This window comes from Hyperolius riggenbachi, chromosome 2 (genome assembly GCF_040937935.1).
Source record: "Hyperolius riggenbachi isolate aHypRig1 chromosome 2, aHypRig1.pri, whole genome shotgun sequence".
Lineage (NCBI taxonomy): Eukaryota > Metazoa > Chordata > Amphibia > Anura > Hyperoliidae > Hyperolius > Hyperolius riggenbachi.
The window spans coordinates 476,982,292-476,996,464 of record NC_090647.1 but is presented as its reverse complement, the minus strand read 5'-3'; the positions used below and the strand labels follow the sequence as shown (position 1 = coordinate 476,996,464).

Below are 14,173 nucleotides of genomic sequence, written 5' to 3'. Positions count from 1 at the left end.
TAGAGCAGACCACCTTTTACTTCTGTTGGCAGGGGGAAGGTCACCTACTACTGTTGTCTTGGGGTGCGGGGGGGGGGGGGGGGAGAACACTAGCATTCCCTTCACAATTTTGCTATCTGGGGCATTGTGGAGAGACACAAAAGATGCCTAGCTGGGGGTAACAAAGGCTACCTGATACTCATAATACTGCTATTTACGGAGGTGGGTTTTATTTTACACACACAATTTATCACGCTTGAACAGGTTTCACTTTCTTAATTTTGATCACTGCCTCTTAAGTATCCTCTGTGCGGCAGAACACTTTTCAGTTTTTAATAGAGCAAATTTTAGATCTAATATAAACATAGAATCTAATGCTAACCTATTATGAATAATGAACTATATTTGATCAAATGGGAATGTCCATTCATTGTAAGAGCAAGCAAGAAAATACTCGGAATAATGTTGACAGTACTTTTCATCCACTTTTTGGTACTTTTTTTTTAACTGCAGAGTGCTGTAAAGTTATTTTACGCAGAAGATGAAAAATTATCTAGCAGAAAAAGTGAATTACCTGTATATAACGGCCAAGATTTCTGCTGAAATCACCTCTTGTATCTAATGACGCAAGTGGTAGAACAGGTGAACGACTGATACCAAGATTATATTAATCATTTACCTGATCTACTGTATTCCTAGCATTACACGCACTGCATTATGTGAGCGCAGTGTGATATGTGTAGTAGTGTGATGTGAAGGAAGTCTTTGCCTTGCTTATGCTTGTTCAAAAATTTCTTAACTGGTCTCAGGTGAATGAACAGAAATTTGAGCATGTTCTGTTAACCTAAGCAACAAATTATTGCCTGCAAATTAAAGCACTTTCAGTCCCTTGTTGTACTGATCAATTATTTACATAAAAGCAATTCAAGCTCCCTTCCTAGCTCTATTTTCCAGCGTAGCTGGTAACTGGCCTACTTAATTTTACTTAACAGTCCTCGCAGCTCCGAGCAGAAGCTGCAATAACACGTTCCGTTTTGCATTGTCAACTTTGTAATTCAGCGTTTGAGAGGTGCAGAAGATTCAGAAAGAGAATAAATGATTTTAGGCCTTTAAAGTCATTTGTGAAAACAAGTCTTGAACAGTTTTACAATGATCTGTTTTAGACTGGTCTCTTGAGGGAAGCCTGAATTCTAAAACTGACCGCAGGAGTTTGAAGTGAACCTGCTTCAAAAAGTTTAAGTGAAGATGTGACTTTAGCAAGAAATAATGTGAAGCTAATGAGAAACAAAAAATTACGACAAAACTTTAACAATAAATGTACTGGACCTGCAACACCCTTTCCTTCCTTTTCAATCAATGCAGGATTGACTTTTTTTGTATGATTTTGAAAGGGGCTATAACCTCCCTAGTGGTATAATTACTTCTGGATTTTAGGGTCTAAAAGCGGTGCATTTTTTTTCAAACTTTTAGACCCTAAAAGCATGAAAAAAATCATACTGCTAGATAGATATGCGGCAGGGCTGCATATAGCTCACCGCCCCTGGATCCAGCGCTGCAAATCTCCCTCCGTCCACTGGGTGATCTCACCAGAGGGATCAAGAGCCTCCGAGGACCAGAGGAAGAGTGGCTGCCAGCTTCTGGATCCTGGGGGAGGTGAGTTACAAATGCCTGCTGCACGTAGTCTCTGCATATAGGCTCGGGGTTACCGCTCTGAGTGGAGTGCCGGCCTGAGCGAGACTTGGGGTAGTTACCATTAAGGAGTTTAAGCATTTGATGGGCTTGAAACTACATCAAAGGGTCAGGAAAGATACTTGCAGTTTGCTGTATGTTTTATTCTGCCTAAAAAAACAGTACCAGTGTGTAAAAAGCTAAAATCTTCTAACTACACTTACGGGGGGGGGGGGGGGGAGCATATTAGATCAGATGTTTGCAGAAATTCAGTTTAATAACAAGTGGGGACACACCGCAAGCTAGTAATTGATCAGAATCAGGAAGATACTAATCTTTCAACAACATCTTAAAAGTGTATGCCTAGCCTAACTACAAACTCTAGATGGTTCTCAATGTGTTGATGGTCAATCTGTCTGGTGTATCAATTTGGCTAAGCACTGGCCAAGGGCATTGTTCTCATCCCTTGCCCCACCCAATCTGTCATGCACTATTTGGCCCGCCTTCCCCCTGCATAGTAACAGCCTTGCCCCTAAACCATCAAGTCCCGATCCCTCCTGAGCGACAGTCTTCCTACCTGTATACAAAAACTTTTGAATTGTAAAACAGTGGCCACTAAGGGCTCTTTCACAATGTGTTTGTGTGTGTATACTTTCATTGTACTGTATCCCACACTGTATGGTCGCACCGGAATGTTACTGCATGCTATGGTGACACCCTTAGCGTACACTCAGCTTGCTATCCTTTTTGTGTACCTCAGTGAGAAACTTTAAACAGGCCAACTGACTGTGGAATAATCTCACCCTTAGTAGTTGCTGGTGACACCCGTATGGGTATCCCAGCTAGCAAGCACATAGTCCTCCTCTAGGCTCCTGCTGTTCACGCTGCTGGGCTCGTAGTGCTGTCTGTCTTTGCCATGTGCATTCTCTGCATGCTGTGGGAGCTCTGTAGGCAAGCAGGCAGCGATGGAGATGGAGTTATAGATGTGCTGTTACACAGAGTGTATAACTGAGCCACATGCGGTGCCTGCATGCTGCAAGTTTAGTGGGCCAATGTTAAAGTGCAACCATTTGGGCTGGTGTAGTGAGTGCAAGGAAAGCACGGTGCAAGGCGTGTATACGATTAACATGTCCGTTGCTTTGATGGGGCTTCCTGGATAAGAGAGCAACTTGAAATAAAGTTTTTATCTCTTTTTATTTATTTTTCAAAACAGTAGTATCGCAGGTCTCCACAGTACAAGGGTCACACTATTTAAAGAGTAATTGTAACCAAGGATTGAACTTCATCCCAACCAGTAGCTGATACCCCTTTTCCCACAAGAAATCTTTACCTTTTCTCAAACATATTATCAGGGGGCTCTGTGTGGCTGATATTGTGGTGAAAAACCTCCCCCAGTGTGATGTCTGCACCTAAGTACTGACATAACACTGTGGGAGCCTTGTTGCATTGTGGGAAATGAAAAAAATGCAGCATCTCCTTCCACAGTCATCACCTGCCCGCAGTAAAGATGTGATACATTTCAGAATGTAAGATGTAAGATTTTACAATGGGCCAACACTGACTAAATCATTTATAAATAATTATTGTAAAAATGATGCTTTTTTATTACGTTATTTTCACTGCAGTTCCTCTGTAAGCTTGATTCCAGGAATCCTGAAATTCACTTTTCATTGTGAAAATGCAAGTTCCGAGAAGCTAAGCAAGAGAGACTTAGCCTCATACTCATGAAAATCACTGGCTGGTGGCCACCAGAACCGCCAATCAAGAAGGATCTCAGTATGTGAGGGACTAGCGGTACAGCGGGCCGTTGCCAGCTTGCTAGGTGTTGTTTGATAGTTCTTATGTGTAAGACTCCCCAGATGCCCACCTATCACAATCACAGTTCATTTAACTTGTTTCTGGATTACACCTCCGCCTGCTAAATCCTGATTTTTCTGACAGATGTGCCCTCCGACAATCAATAACGGCATTTTGGAAGACATTGGAACAGTAATCCATTCATGAAAGGAATATTGCACAGGAAAATAAAAATTTTATTGGTTCAGTAACTAGACAAGTTAAAAGGAAATAATAGCGATGGATTTTTTACTGCCATGTGTGACTTTTATTAAATTTATTTGAGTAGAAGCGAATAAGAAACAAGGATCTTATGTGTACTTGGCTACGTTTATTTGGCACAACGGAGCATTATGAAATCAGCAGTTGCAATGAGCCATGATAAAAGCCGTACTGTGATGTCTGGTCAAGATTAAAGGAACAGTACCCCAGGAACGATTTTAATAAGCTTTCAACGAAAAGACGTCAACTAATTCAGACGATAATAAATGGCAAAGTTCTTGCTTTTGCTGTTGCTCAAGGGAAATGAGTGTGTATATTCTTCAGCACACCTTTTACAACATGTGACTGGCTCGTTCGTTAAGCTCTGCACGTTCCTGTGAAGGCAAAGGTGATATTAATGGCTCTGTTACTACGTGAGACATAAGAAAGAATAACAATGAAATAAGAATAACTAATTTATGCAAATAAATCTATCACTGGGCACCTGTTAATAAAGTACACTAAGTGTTATTCCACAAAGAGGTTCAGGCGCATTACACCATCTTTGTACTAATACATTGCACTTTATTGTAAAAATCGCATAAAGCATCAACCAGCAAAACTCATAGATTGTAAGCTCGCAAAGGGCATTGACCTTCTCCTACTGTTTCTTATCTTGCTGTAATTTGCTGTAAAATGTACGAGCGTATTTATGTACCAATTTTATTGATGTCTCAATCCACAAATTAACTAAGTATACTTGTATTTCTGGATGTCATGCTTGTACAGCGTCTTGAACTTAACATGTACACATGTTCAACAATATTTGTTTTGTACTATGTACAGCGCTATGGAAGATGTTGGCACTATATAAATAAAAATAATAATAATAATACAGCTGTCACAAGGGTGGAATTGCCAGTATAAGCATGGAGGAGGTGCGGAGGAGGTTGTTGATCATTTCTCAAGACATTTCCTCCATCCCTTAAATAGATAGACAATGGCTAGCCACTAATATCCCCCCATACCCCTGATTTGTACTCCAAAGAATCCTCCTTTGTAGGAGGAAATGTTACCTTGATTCACCGCCATTTTCCAGGATCCTAAAAACTTGGTGAATGGCTCCTGCATGCTACTTTTTCCCAGAGGCAATTGCCAAAGGACGGGAACTTCTGTGTCCGGTGCCTGGAGTGCACACTTGCGATCCACTGGCCAAACTGTGCACTTCCCCTCAGCTCTGTTAGTAAATATACTAAGCGTATGTTAAGTCTGTTGAATACATCCTACTTCAAATTATGAAAAATACAATAGAGCAAGCACATCTGGACGCCTGAAGCCTAAAGGTTCGCAGACCGGTTGCCTTCATCTCAGAACCAGCATGGATCAGCCAGATCTGCAGATATCTGGATGTCTGTGATTGAATCACTCTCAGATTTGTAAATTGGTTTTACTCTAGTAATGTGAACTTGTCAACGACACCTTTATGCCTTTTATAAGTTACCGACCACTATAGCATCTGCCATGATGGAACACAGTGCAGGGTTACTGTAGAGACTGATCAGAATGGAAGGCCTGTGGGTGTGCTGATCATCCTTTTTTTTCTAAACATCAGCCATTTGTTTCCCCCAGCTAATAAGGTTAGCTTCATCAGCATGCTCTTTAGGTTTTGGGGTACAAGCTTCAATCATTGTTTGATTTATTCTTTCTTCTCTTAGTTTATTCTTTGGTGTTAGATCTTCTTTATATAGAAAAGGGAAAAAGAAAAACAGTTTTATTACAACAGATAATAATCAAATTATGTAGTTTAAAAATTAAGAGGCAGTGAACAAGAAAATAATTAAAAAAAAATATTTTTAATGCTAACATTCTTTTTAAGGCTGATCATCTTCATCAGATAGCTGCAGTGTAACCATTGATTCCATTATAAATACTACTAGCAATGTTTTTATTGCTGTCTGTAATTGTATGTATATTTTTTAAGTGTGCAAAGGGTTAACATGGATAGAACCAGTCAGTAGCAGATCCTCTTACAGTACCCATTCTGGTTCTATAGGCGTTATTGGAGGGTATATTACATATTAGCGGACAAAAGGGGAGTGATGAGCGGAATTTACCCCTATGCATAATTACTCCTAATTCGCATTTACGCATCATAATCCTAATGTGAAATTTCAGGGGAAAGAGTAAGTAATTTCATATGTAATTGTAAGCATTCATAATTATGCATGTTTTGTAATTAGGTGTAATTTTGTGTCGACTTTGGCAGTGAATAGGAAAGCCCCCATACAGGCTATTGCTAACCAAATTTCCTACATATGTTAAAGAGTATAGTGTGTACAAGTCAACAAAATAATTTTTCAAAAAGACCTTGTAGTTTTTGAGAAAAACGATTTTAAAAATGCAAAGAAAAATGGTTTTTAAACTGTCATTTTTATGAGTTTAAAAAACATTTTTCTTTGCATGTTTAAAATTGAATTTCTTGAAAACTACAAGGTCTTTTTGAAAAATTATTTTCAAAAGAGATTCTTTTCTCCTTAACATAGCTAGCAATTTTTGTAGCACTAGCATGTAGCCAACGTTGCCATGAAATTCCGTGTACATTACACATACATTCATGCCTAATTAAGCAAGATTATACAAAATCAATTGAATTAACAATTTTTAATTACCATATTTTTCGGACTATAAGACGCTCCGGACTATAAGACGCACCTAGGTTTAGAGGGCAAAAATCAGGGGGAAAAAACAAAACCTAAACCTAGGTGTGTCTATGTTGCAGGGGCATCTTATGGACATTTCCCTCCAATTATTATGCTCCCTTTATGCTTTCCTTGTATTTCTTTTGCCCCCTGTGGTCCTCCTATGTCTCTCTGTCCTTCGTCCACCTTGTGTCCTCTGCCCCATGCCCTCTTTCCCCCTTCCTCTGTCTCCATGTCCTCTGCCCCCCTGTGTCTTCTTTCACCCTTCCTCTGTCTCCATGTCCTCTGCCCCCTGTGTCTTCTTTCCCCTTCCTGTCTCCATGTCCTCTGCCCCTCTGTGTCTTCTTTCTTCCTTCTTCTGTCTCCATGTCCTCTGCCCCCTGTGTCTTCTTTCCCCTTTCTGTCTCCATGTCCTCTGCCCCCTGTGCCTTTTTTCCCCTTCCTGTCTCCATGTCCTCTGCCCCCTGTGTCTTCTTTCACCCTTCCTCTGTCTCCATATCCTCTGCCCCCTGTGTCTTCTTTCTCCTTCCTGTCTCCATGTGCTCTGTCCACCTGTGTCCTCTGTCCTGGCGTCCAATGCCCTGTCCCCCTTCTTTAGTCCCCTGTTTCCTCCATGCCCAGGGTCTTTATCCCCATTTTCCCAGTGCGTGCTATCCCTGTGTCCCAGGGTCTGTGCGTCTGCCTACCCCCTATGTCCTAGTGTCTGCCTACCCCCTATGTCCCAGTGTCAGCTTACCTTCTATGTCCCAGTGTCAGCTTACCCCCTATGTCCCAGTGTCTCCCTACCACCTATGTCCCAGGGTCTGCGTGTCTGCCTTCCCCCTATGTCCCAGTGTCTGACTACCCCCTATGTCCCAGTGTCTCCCTACACCCTATGTCCCAGGGTCTGCGTGTCTGCCTACACCCTATGTCCCAGGGTCTGCGTGTCTGCCTACACCCTATGTCCCAGTGTCTGACTACTCCCTATGTCCCAGTGTCTCCCTACACCCTATGTCCCAGTGTCTGACTACCCCCTATGTCCCAGTGTCTCCCTACCCCCTATGTCCCACGGTCTGCATGTCTGCCTACCCCCTATATCCCAGTGTCTGCCTACCCCCTATGTCCCAGTGTCTCCCTACCCCCTATGTCCCAGTGTCTGCCTGTCTCCAGGCGCTCTGTGACCCGGTGTCTGCGGTGTCCCAGTGCAACAATCACACACATGCAGCTGCCACCCATCAACCAGGCTGTCCCCCGTGTCCCAAACACACACCTCTCCTGCTTCCTCCACCATCACGCTGTCCCCCGGCACTGCTGCACCCGGTGTCTGCGGTGTCCCAGTGCAACAATCACACACATGCAGCTGCCACCCATCAACCAGACTGTCTCCCGTGTCCCAAACACACACCTCTCCTGCTTCCTCCACCATCGCACTGTCCCCCGGCACCGCTGCACCCGGTGTCTGCGGTGTCCCAGTGCAACAATCACACACATGCAGCTGCCACCCATCAACCAGGCTGTCCCCCGTGTCCCAAACACACACCTCTCCTGCTTCCTCCACCATCATGCTGTCCCCCGGCACCGCTGCAGCCTGCATCATCGGAAGTCCTGGACATCTCCGCAGATAAACAACCAATCAGGCTGGAGGCCGATAACTGCGTGCTGTGATTGTCAAAATTGACGGAGAGGTGGTCCCGCCGGCGAGACCATCGCGTCCTATCAACATAGGAGTAAGGAGCAGAGAGCATTGTGATTGGCCATTGAAGCCAGCGCCCCCTGCCTGATTGGTGCACTTCTCTCAAATACGTCCAGGACCTCCCAGGATGACACAAGCTGCGGTGGCACCGGGGGAAATCACGATGACAAAAGACACGAGAGCCATGCACCCGAGACACGGGGGGACCGCCTGGCCATCAAATGGCAGCTGCCCGCAGGTGACCACCACACTGGGACACCGGGGACAAGCACACAGTGGGCAGCTGCATGGACGCGACCACCACACTAGGAAACGGGGACAAGCAGACACCAGGGACAAGCAGACACCAGGCAGCCGCATGGATGCGACCACCACACTGGGAAACCGACACCGGGGACAAGCAGACACCGGGGACAAGCAGACACCAGGCAGCCGCATGGACGCGACCACCACACTGGGAAACCGACACCGGGGACAAGCAGACACCGGGGACAAGCAGACACCAGGCAGCCGCATGGACGCGACCAGCCGACCACCACACTAGGAAACCGACACGGGGTCAAGCAGACACCGGGGACAAGCAGACACCGGGCAGCCGCATGGACACGACCACCACACTGGGAAACCGACACCAGGGACAAGCAGACACCGGGGACAAGCAGACACCAGGCAACCGCATGGACGCGACCACCACACTGGGACACCGACACCGTGGACAAGCAGACACCGGGTCACAGAATACATGCAGAAAGGCAGACACTGTGAAATAGAGGGACACATGGACAGGGGGATGCAGACATAGCAGACAGGGGAAGGAGGCACAGGTCCAAATATGTAGTATTCAGACTATAAGACGCACTGACTTTTTCCCCCCACTTTTGGGGGAGAAAAAGTGCGTCTTATAGTCCGAAAAATACGGTAAGTATAGGAGTAATTGTTAAAAAATTACGCAAAATTTTGCGTAATTATAATTAGCTGATTACGATCATCACTGTGAAAGGGAGGAGAATCTAGCAACAGGAAGTAGTAGTTTTACAGTTTTAAGATTTTTGTTTTAAAAAAGGGAGACACCGAGAGGCCAATATGGTGTAGTATGTCAGAAACAAATGAAGATAATGATTTATGAGACTATTATACTCACAAACATGGGTTACCACATAGGCAACCACTATATAGGCAGGTGAGGAGTATAAACCTGTCCTTACTCAGGATTAAGTCGCTCTCTGTTGACCGGAAAGAAAGGGGTAGGTCCCCCCTCCACCAAGGGTGGACTCAGTCTAGCAGTAGGTGAACAGAGGCACCAGCAGGATAAAAGTAGATAAAATCTTTAAAATTTGCTTGGAGGAAGTGGTGGACTTACCTCCATAAAGCAGACACGAAAGACTGTCTGAAAGTATACTGTATACACACGTTTATTGTAAAGGTACCCCAAGGGTGCAACGCGTTTCGCAGGCGAGGCCCGCTTCAGAGGCACGTCAGTTGCTATAACCGAATTGCTGTTGTGTCCCCACCTTATTGCCTGATGAAGCGGGCCTAGCCTGCGAAACGCGTTGCATCCTTGGGGTACCTTTACAATAAACGTGTGTATATACTTTCAGACAGTTTTTCATGTCTGCTTTATGGAGGTAAGTCCACCACTTCCTCCAAGCAAATTTTAAAGATTTTATCTACTTTTATCCTGCTGGCACCTCCGTTCACCTACTGCAAGATCTTTGTTTTGTTACAGGAAGCCCAGAAGACTGAGAGGTCTTCAGCCTCCGTGGATAGATGTACAGCTGCAGGCAAGCAGAGCAACACAACTGGTCCTCAGGTTTTTTAAAAGCTCACTATTTATAATTTACACTATTCAACATGGTTAGTTTGCGAATTTGCCTTGTTGAGTTGTTCAGTTTTGGGTTTAGTTGGGCTTAAAGGGAATGAATAGTGTTAAAAATGATCTCCTGTTACTTTAGAATGGCGGGTCTCTCAATAAAATTCTCATGTGGTGTTACCAGACATGTTCTATTATATCAAATACTTTTATATAGACTTCTGAAGCTGAAGAGGATAGCAAATCAGACAGCAAATCAATAATCTCTTCCCTGAATTCAAATATAATTGGACACCAATGAAAACATGTCAAAAAGAATATTATATTTTACTACTGAAAGAATCACTGTGACCCATTTGTGCAGCAGTTATAACTAGTGATTCATCTTCAGTGAGTTTTTCACTGAGCACAGATGAATCATTAAGTCAGTGACAGCAGGTAGAACAGTACAATGCCACAAAATATATACATTTAAAGCGACACTGAAGTGGAAAAAAAATTGTGATATAATGATTTGTATGTGTAGTACAGCTAAGAAATAAAACATTAGGAGCAGAGACATACGTGTAATGGTTTCCGGTACAGGAAGAGTTAAGAAACTCCAATTGTTATCTGTATGCAAAAAAAGCCATTAAGCTCTATGACTTCCAAAGCCTTGGAGAGGGCTGTCTTCTGAAGTTTACTATCTCAGCTGTCAGTGAAGAATTTTCTTTTTCTCTGCCAGAGGACAGATCAATAGTTCACAAGACTGCTCTGAAAAAAATCATTCAGAATGCTGAGTATTGTGTAAACTGCAACTATTAAAGCATGATGCAATGTTATAAAACACACTATATAACTGAAAATAAAAATATGAGAATATTTTCTTTGCTGCTAATCTTCTAGTAGTTATCCGTACGACACAACCAATTCATTATATATTTTTTTTTTCACTTCAGTGTCTCTTTAACCACTTGAGGACCTAGGGCTTTCTACCCCTTAAGGACCGGCCACTTTTTTTCCATTCAGACCACTGCAGCTTTCACGGTTTATTGCTCGCTCATACAACCTACCACCTAAATGAATTTTGGCTCCTTTTCTTGTCACTAATAAAGCTTTCTTTTAGTGCTATTTGATTGCTCCTGCGATTTTTACTTTTTATTATATTCAGCAAAAAAGACATGAATTTTGGCAAAAAAATGATTTTTTTAACTTTCTGTGCTGACAGTTTTCAAATAAAGTAAAATTTCTGTATACATGCGGCGCGAAAAATGTGGACAAACATGTTTTTGATAAAAAAAAACCCATTCAGTGTATATTTATTGGTTTGGGTAAAAGTTATAGCGTTTACAAACTATGGTGCAAAAAGTGAATTTTCCCATTTTCAAGCATCTCTGACTTTTCTGACCCTCTGTCATGTTTCATGAGGGGCTAGAATTCCAGGATAGTATAAATACCCCCCAAATGACCCCATTTTGGAAAGAAGACATCCCAAAGTATTCACTGAGAGGCATAGTGAGTTCATAGAAGATATTATTTTTTGTCACAAGTAAGCGGAAAATGACACTTTGTGAAAAAAAAAAAAAAAAAAAAAAAGTTTCCATTTCTTCTAACTTGCGACAAAAAAAAATGAAATCTGCCACGGACTCACCATGCTCCTCTCTGAATACCTTGAAGTGTCTACTTTCCAAAATGGGGTCATTTGTGGGGTGTGTTTACTGTCCTGACATTTTGGGGGTGCTAAATTGTAAGCACCCCTGTAAAGCCTGAAGGTGCTCATTGGACTTTGGACCCCTTAGCGCAGTTAGGGTGCAAAAAAGTGCCACACATGTGGTATTGCCGTACTCAGGAGAAGTAGTATAATGTGTTTTGGGGTGTATTTTTACACATACCCATGCTGGGTGGGAGAAATATCTCTGTAAATGACAATTTGTTAATTTTTTTTACACACAATTGTCCATTTACAGAGATCTTTCTCCCACTCAGCATGGGTATGTGTAAAAATACACCACAAAACACATTATACTACTTCTCCTGAGTACGGCGATACCACATGTGTGGCACTTTTTTGCACCCTAACTGCGCTAAAGGGCCCAAAGTCCAATGAGTACCTTTAGAATTTCACAGGTCATTTTGAGAAATTTCGTTTCAAGACTACTCCTCACGGTTTAGGGCCCCTAAAATGCCAGGGCAGTATAGGAACCCCACAAATGACCCCATTTTAGAAAGAAGACACCCCAAGGTATTCCGTTAGGAGTATAGTGAGTTCATAGAAGATTTTATTTTTTTGTCAAAAGTTAGCGGAAATTGATTTTAATTGTGTTTTTTCACAAAGTGTCATTTTCCACTAACTTTTGACAAAAAATAAAATCTTCTATGAACTCACCATACTCCTAACGGAATACCTTGGGGTGTCTTCTTTCTAAAATGGGGTCATTTGTGGGGTTCCTATACTGCCCTGGCATTTTAGGGGCCCTAAACCGTGAGGAGTAGTCTTGAAACGAAATTTCTCAAAATGACCTGTGAAATTCTAAAGGTACTCATTGGACTTTGGGCCCTTTAGCGCAGTTAGGGTGCAAAAAAGTGCCACACATGTGGTATCGCCGTACTCAGGAGAAGTAGTACAATGTGTTTTGGGGTGTATTTTTACACATACCCATGCTGGGTGGGAGAAATACCTCTGTAAATGGACAATTGTGTGTAAAAAAATCAAAAGATTGTCATTTACAGAGGTATTTCTCCCACCCAGCATGGGTATGTGTAAAAATACACCCCAAAACACATTATACTACTTCTCCCGAGTACGGCGATACCACATGTGTGGCACTTTTTTGCACCCTAACTGCACTAAGGGGCCCAAAGTGCAATGAGTACCTTTAGGATTTCACAGGTCATTTTTGTTTCAAGACTACTCCTCACGGTTTAGGGCCCCTAAAATGCCAGGGCAGTATAGGAACCCCACTAATGACCCCATTTTAGAAAGAAGACACCCCAAGGTATTCCGTTAGGAGTATGGTGAGTTCATAGAAGTTTTTATTTTTTTGTCACAAGTTAGCGGAAATTGATTTTAATAGTTTTTTTTCACAAAGTGTCATTTTCCGCTAACTTGTGACAAAAAATAAAATCTTCTATGAACTCACCATACTCCGTACGGAATACCTTTGGGTGTCTTCTTTCTAGAATGGGGTCATTTGTGGGGTTCCTATACTGCCCTGGCATTTTAGGGGCCCTAAACCGTGAGGAGTAGTCTTGAAACCAAATGTCGCAAAATGACCTGTGAAATCCTAAAGGTACTCATTGGACTTTGGGCCCCTTAGCGTACTTAGGGTGTAAAAAAGTGTCACACATGTGGTACCGCCGTACTCAGGAGAAGTAGTATAATGCGTTTTGGGGTGTATTTTTACACATACCCATGCTAAGTGGGAGAAATATCTCTGTAAATGACAATTGTTTGATTTTTTTACACACAATTGTCCATTTACATAGAAATTTCTCCCATCCAGCATGGGTATGTGTAAAAATACACCCCAAAACACATTATACTACTTTTCCTGAGTACAGCGGTACCACATGTGTGACAATTTTTTGCAGCCTAGGTGCGCTAAGGGGCCCAACGTCCTATTCACAGGTCATTTTGAAGCATTTGTTTTCTAGACTACTCCTCGCGGTTTAGGGCCCCTAAAATGCCAGGGCAGTATAGGAACCCCACAAGTGACCCCATTTTAGAAAGAAGACACCCCAAGGTATTCCGTTAGGTGTATGGCGAGTTCATAGAAGATTTTATTTTTTGTCACAAGTTAGTGAAAAATGACACTTTGTGAAAAAAAACCAATAAAAATTAATTTCCGCTAACTTTTGACAAAAATAAAATCTTCTATGAACTCGTCATACACCTAACAGAATACCTTGGGGTGTCTTTTTTTCTAAAATAGGGTCACTTGTGGGGTTCCTATACCGCCCTGGCATTTTACAGGCCCAAAACCGTGAGTAGTCTGGAAACCAAATGTCTCAAAATGACTGTTCAGGGGTATAAGCATCTGCAAATTTTGATGACAGGTGGTCTATGAGGGGGCGAATTTTGTGGAACCGGTCATAAGCAGGGTGGCCTTTTAGATGACAGGTTGTATTGGGCCTGATCTGATGGATAGGAGTGCTAGGGGGGTGACAGGAGGTGATTGATGGGTGTCTCAGGGGGTGGTTAGAGGGGAAAATAGATGCAATCAATGCACTGGGGAGGTGATCGGAAGGGGGTCTGAGGGGGATCTGAGGGATTGGCCGAGTGATCAGGAGCCCACACGGGGCAAATTGGGGCCTGATCTGATGGGTAGG

At 42.9% G+C, this 14,173-nt stretch overlaps 1 long non-coding RNA gene across 1 annotated transcript; it reads right to left on the bottom strand.

Moving 5' to 3' along the window:
• Nucleotides 1-3,794: 3,794 nt before the first annotated feature.
• LOC137544893 (uncharacterized) lies at nucleotides 3,795-5,420 on the bottom strand. Its single transcript, XR_011025934.1, has 2 exons — nucleotides 4,761-5,420; nucleotides 3,795-4,079 (listed from the first exon to the last, which is right to left on the bottom strand). It is a non-coding gene; the product is annotated as an uncharacterized lncRNA (long non-coding RNA).
• Between the last annotated feature and the right edge of the window lie 8,753 nt (nucleotides 5,421-14,173).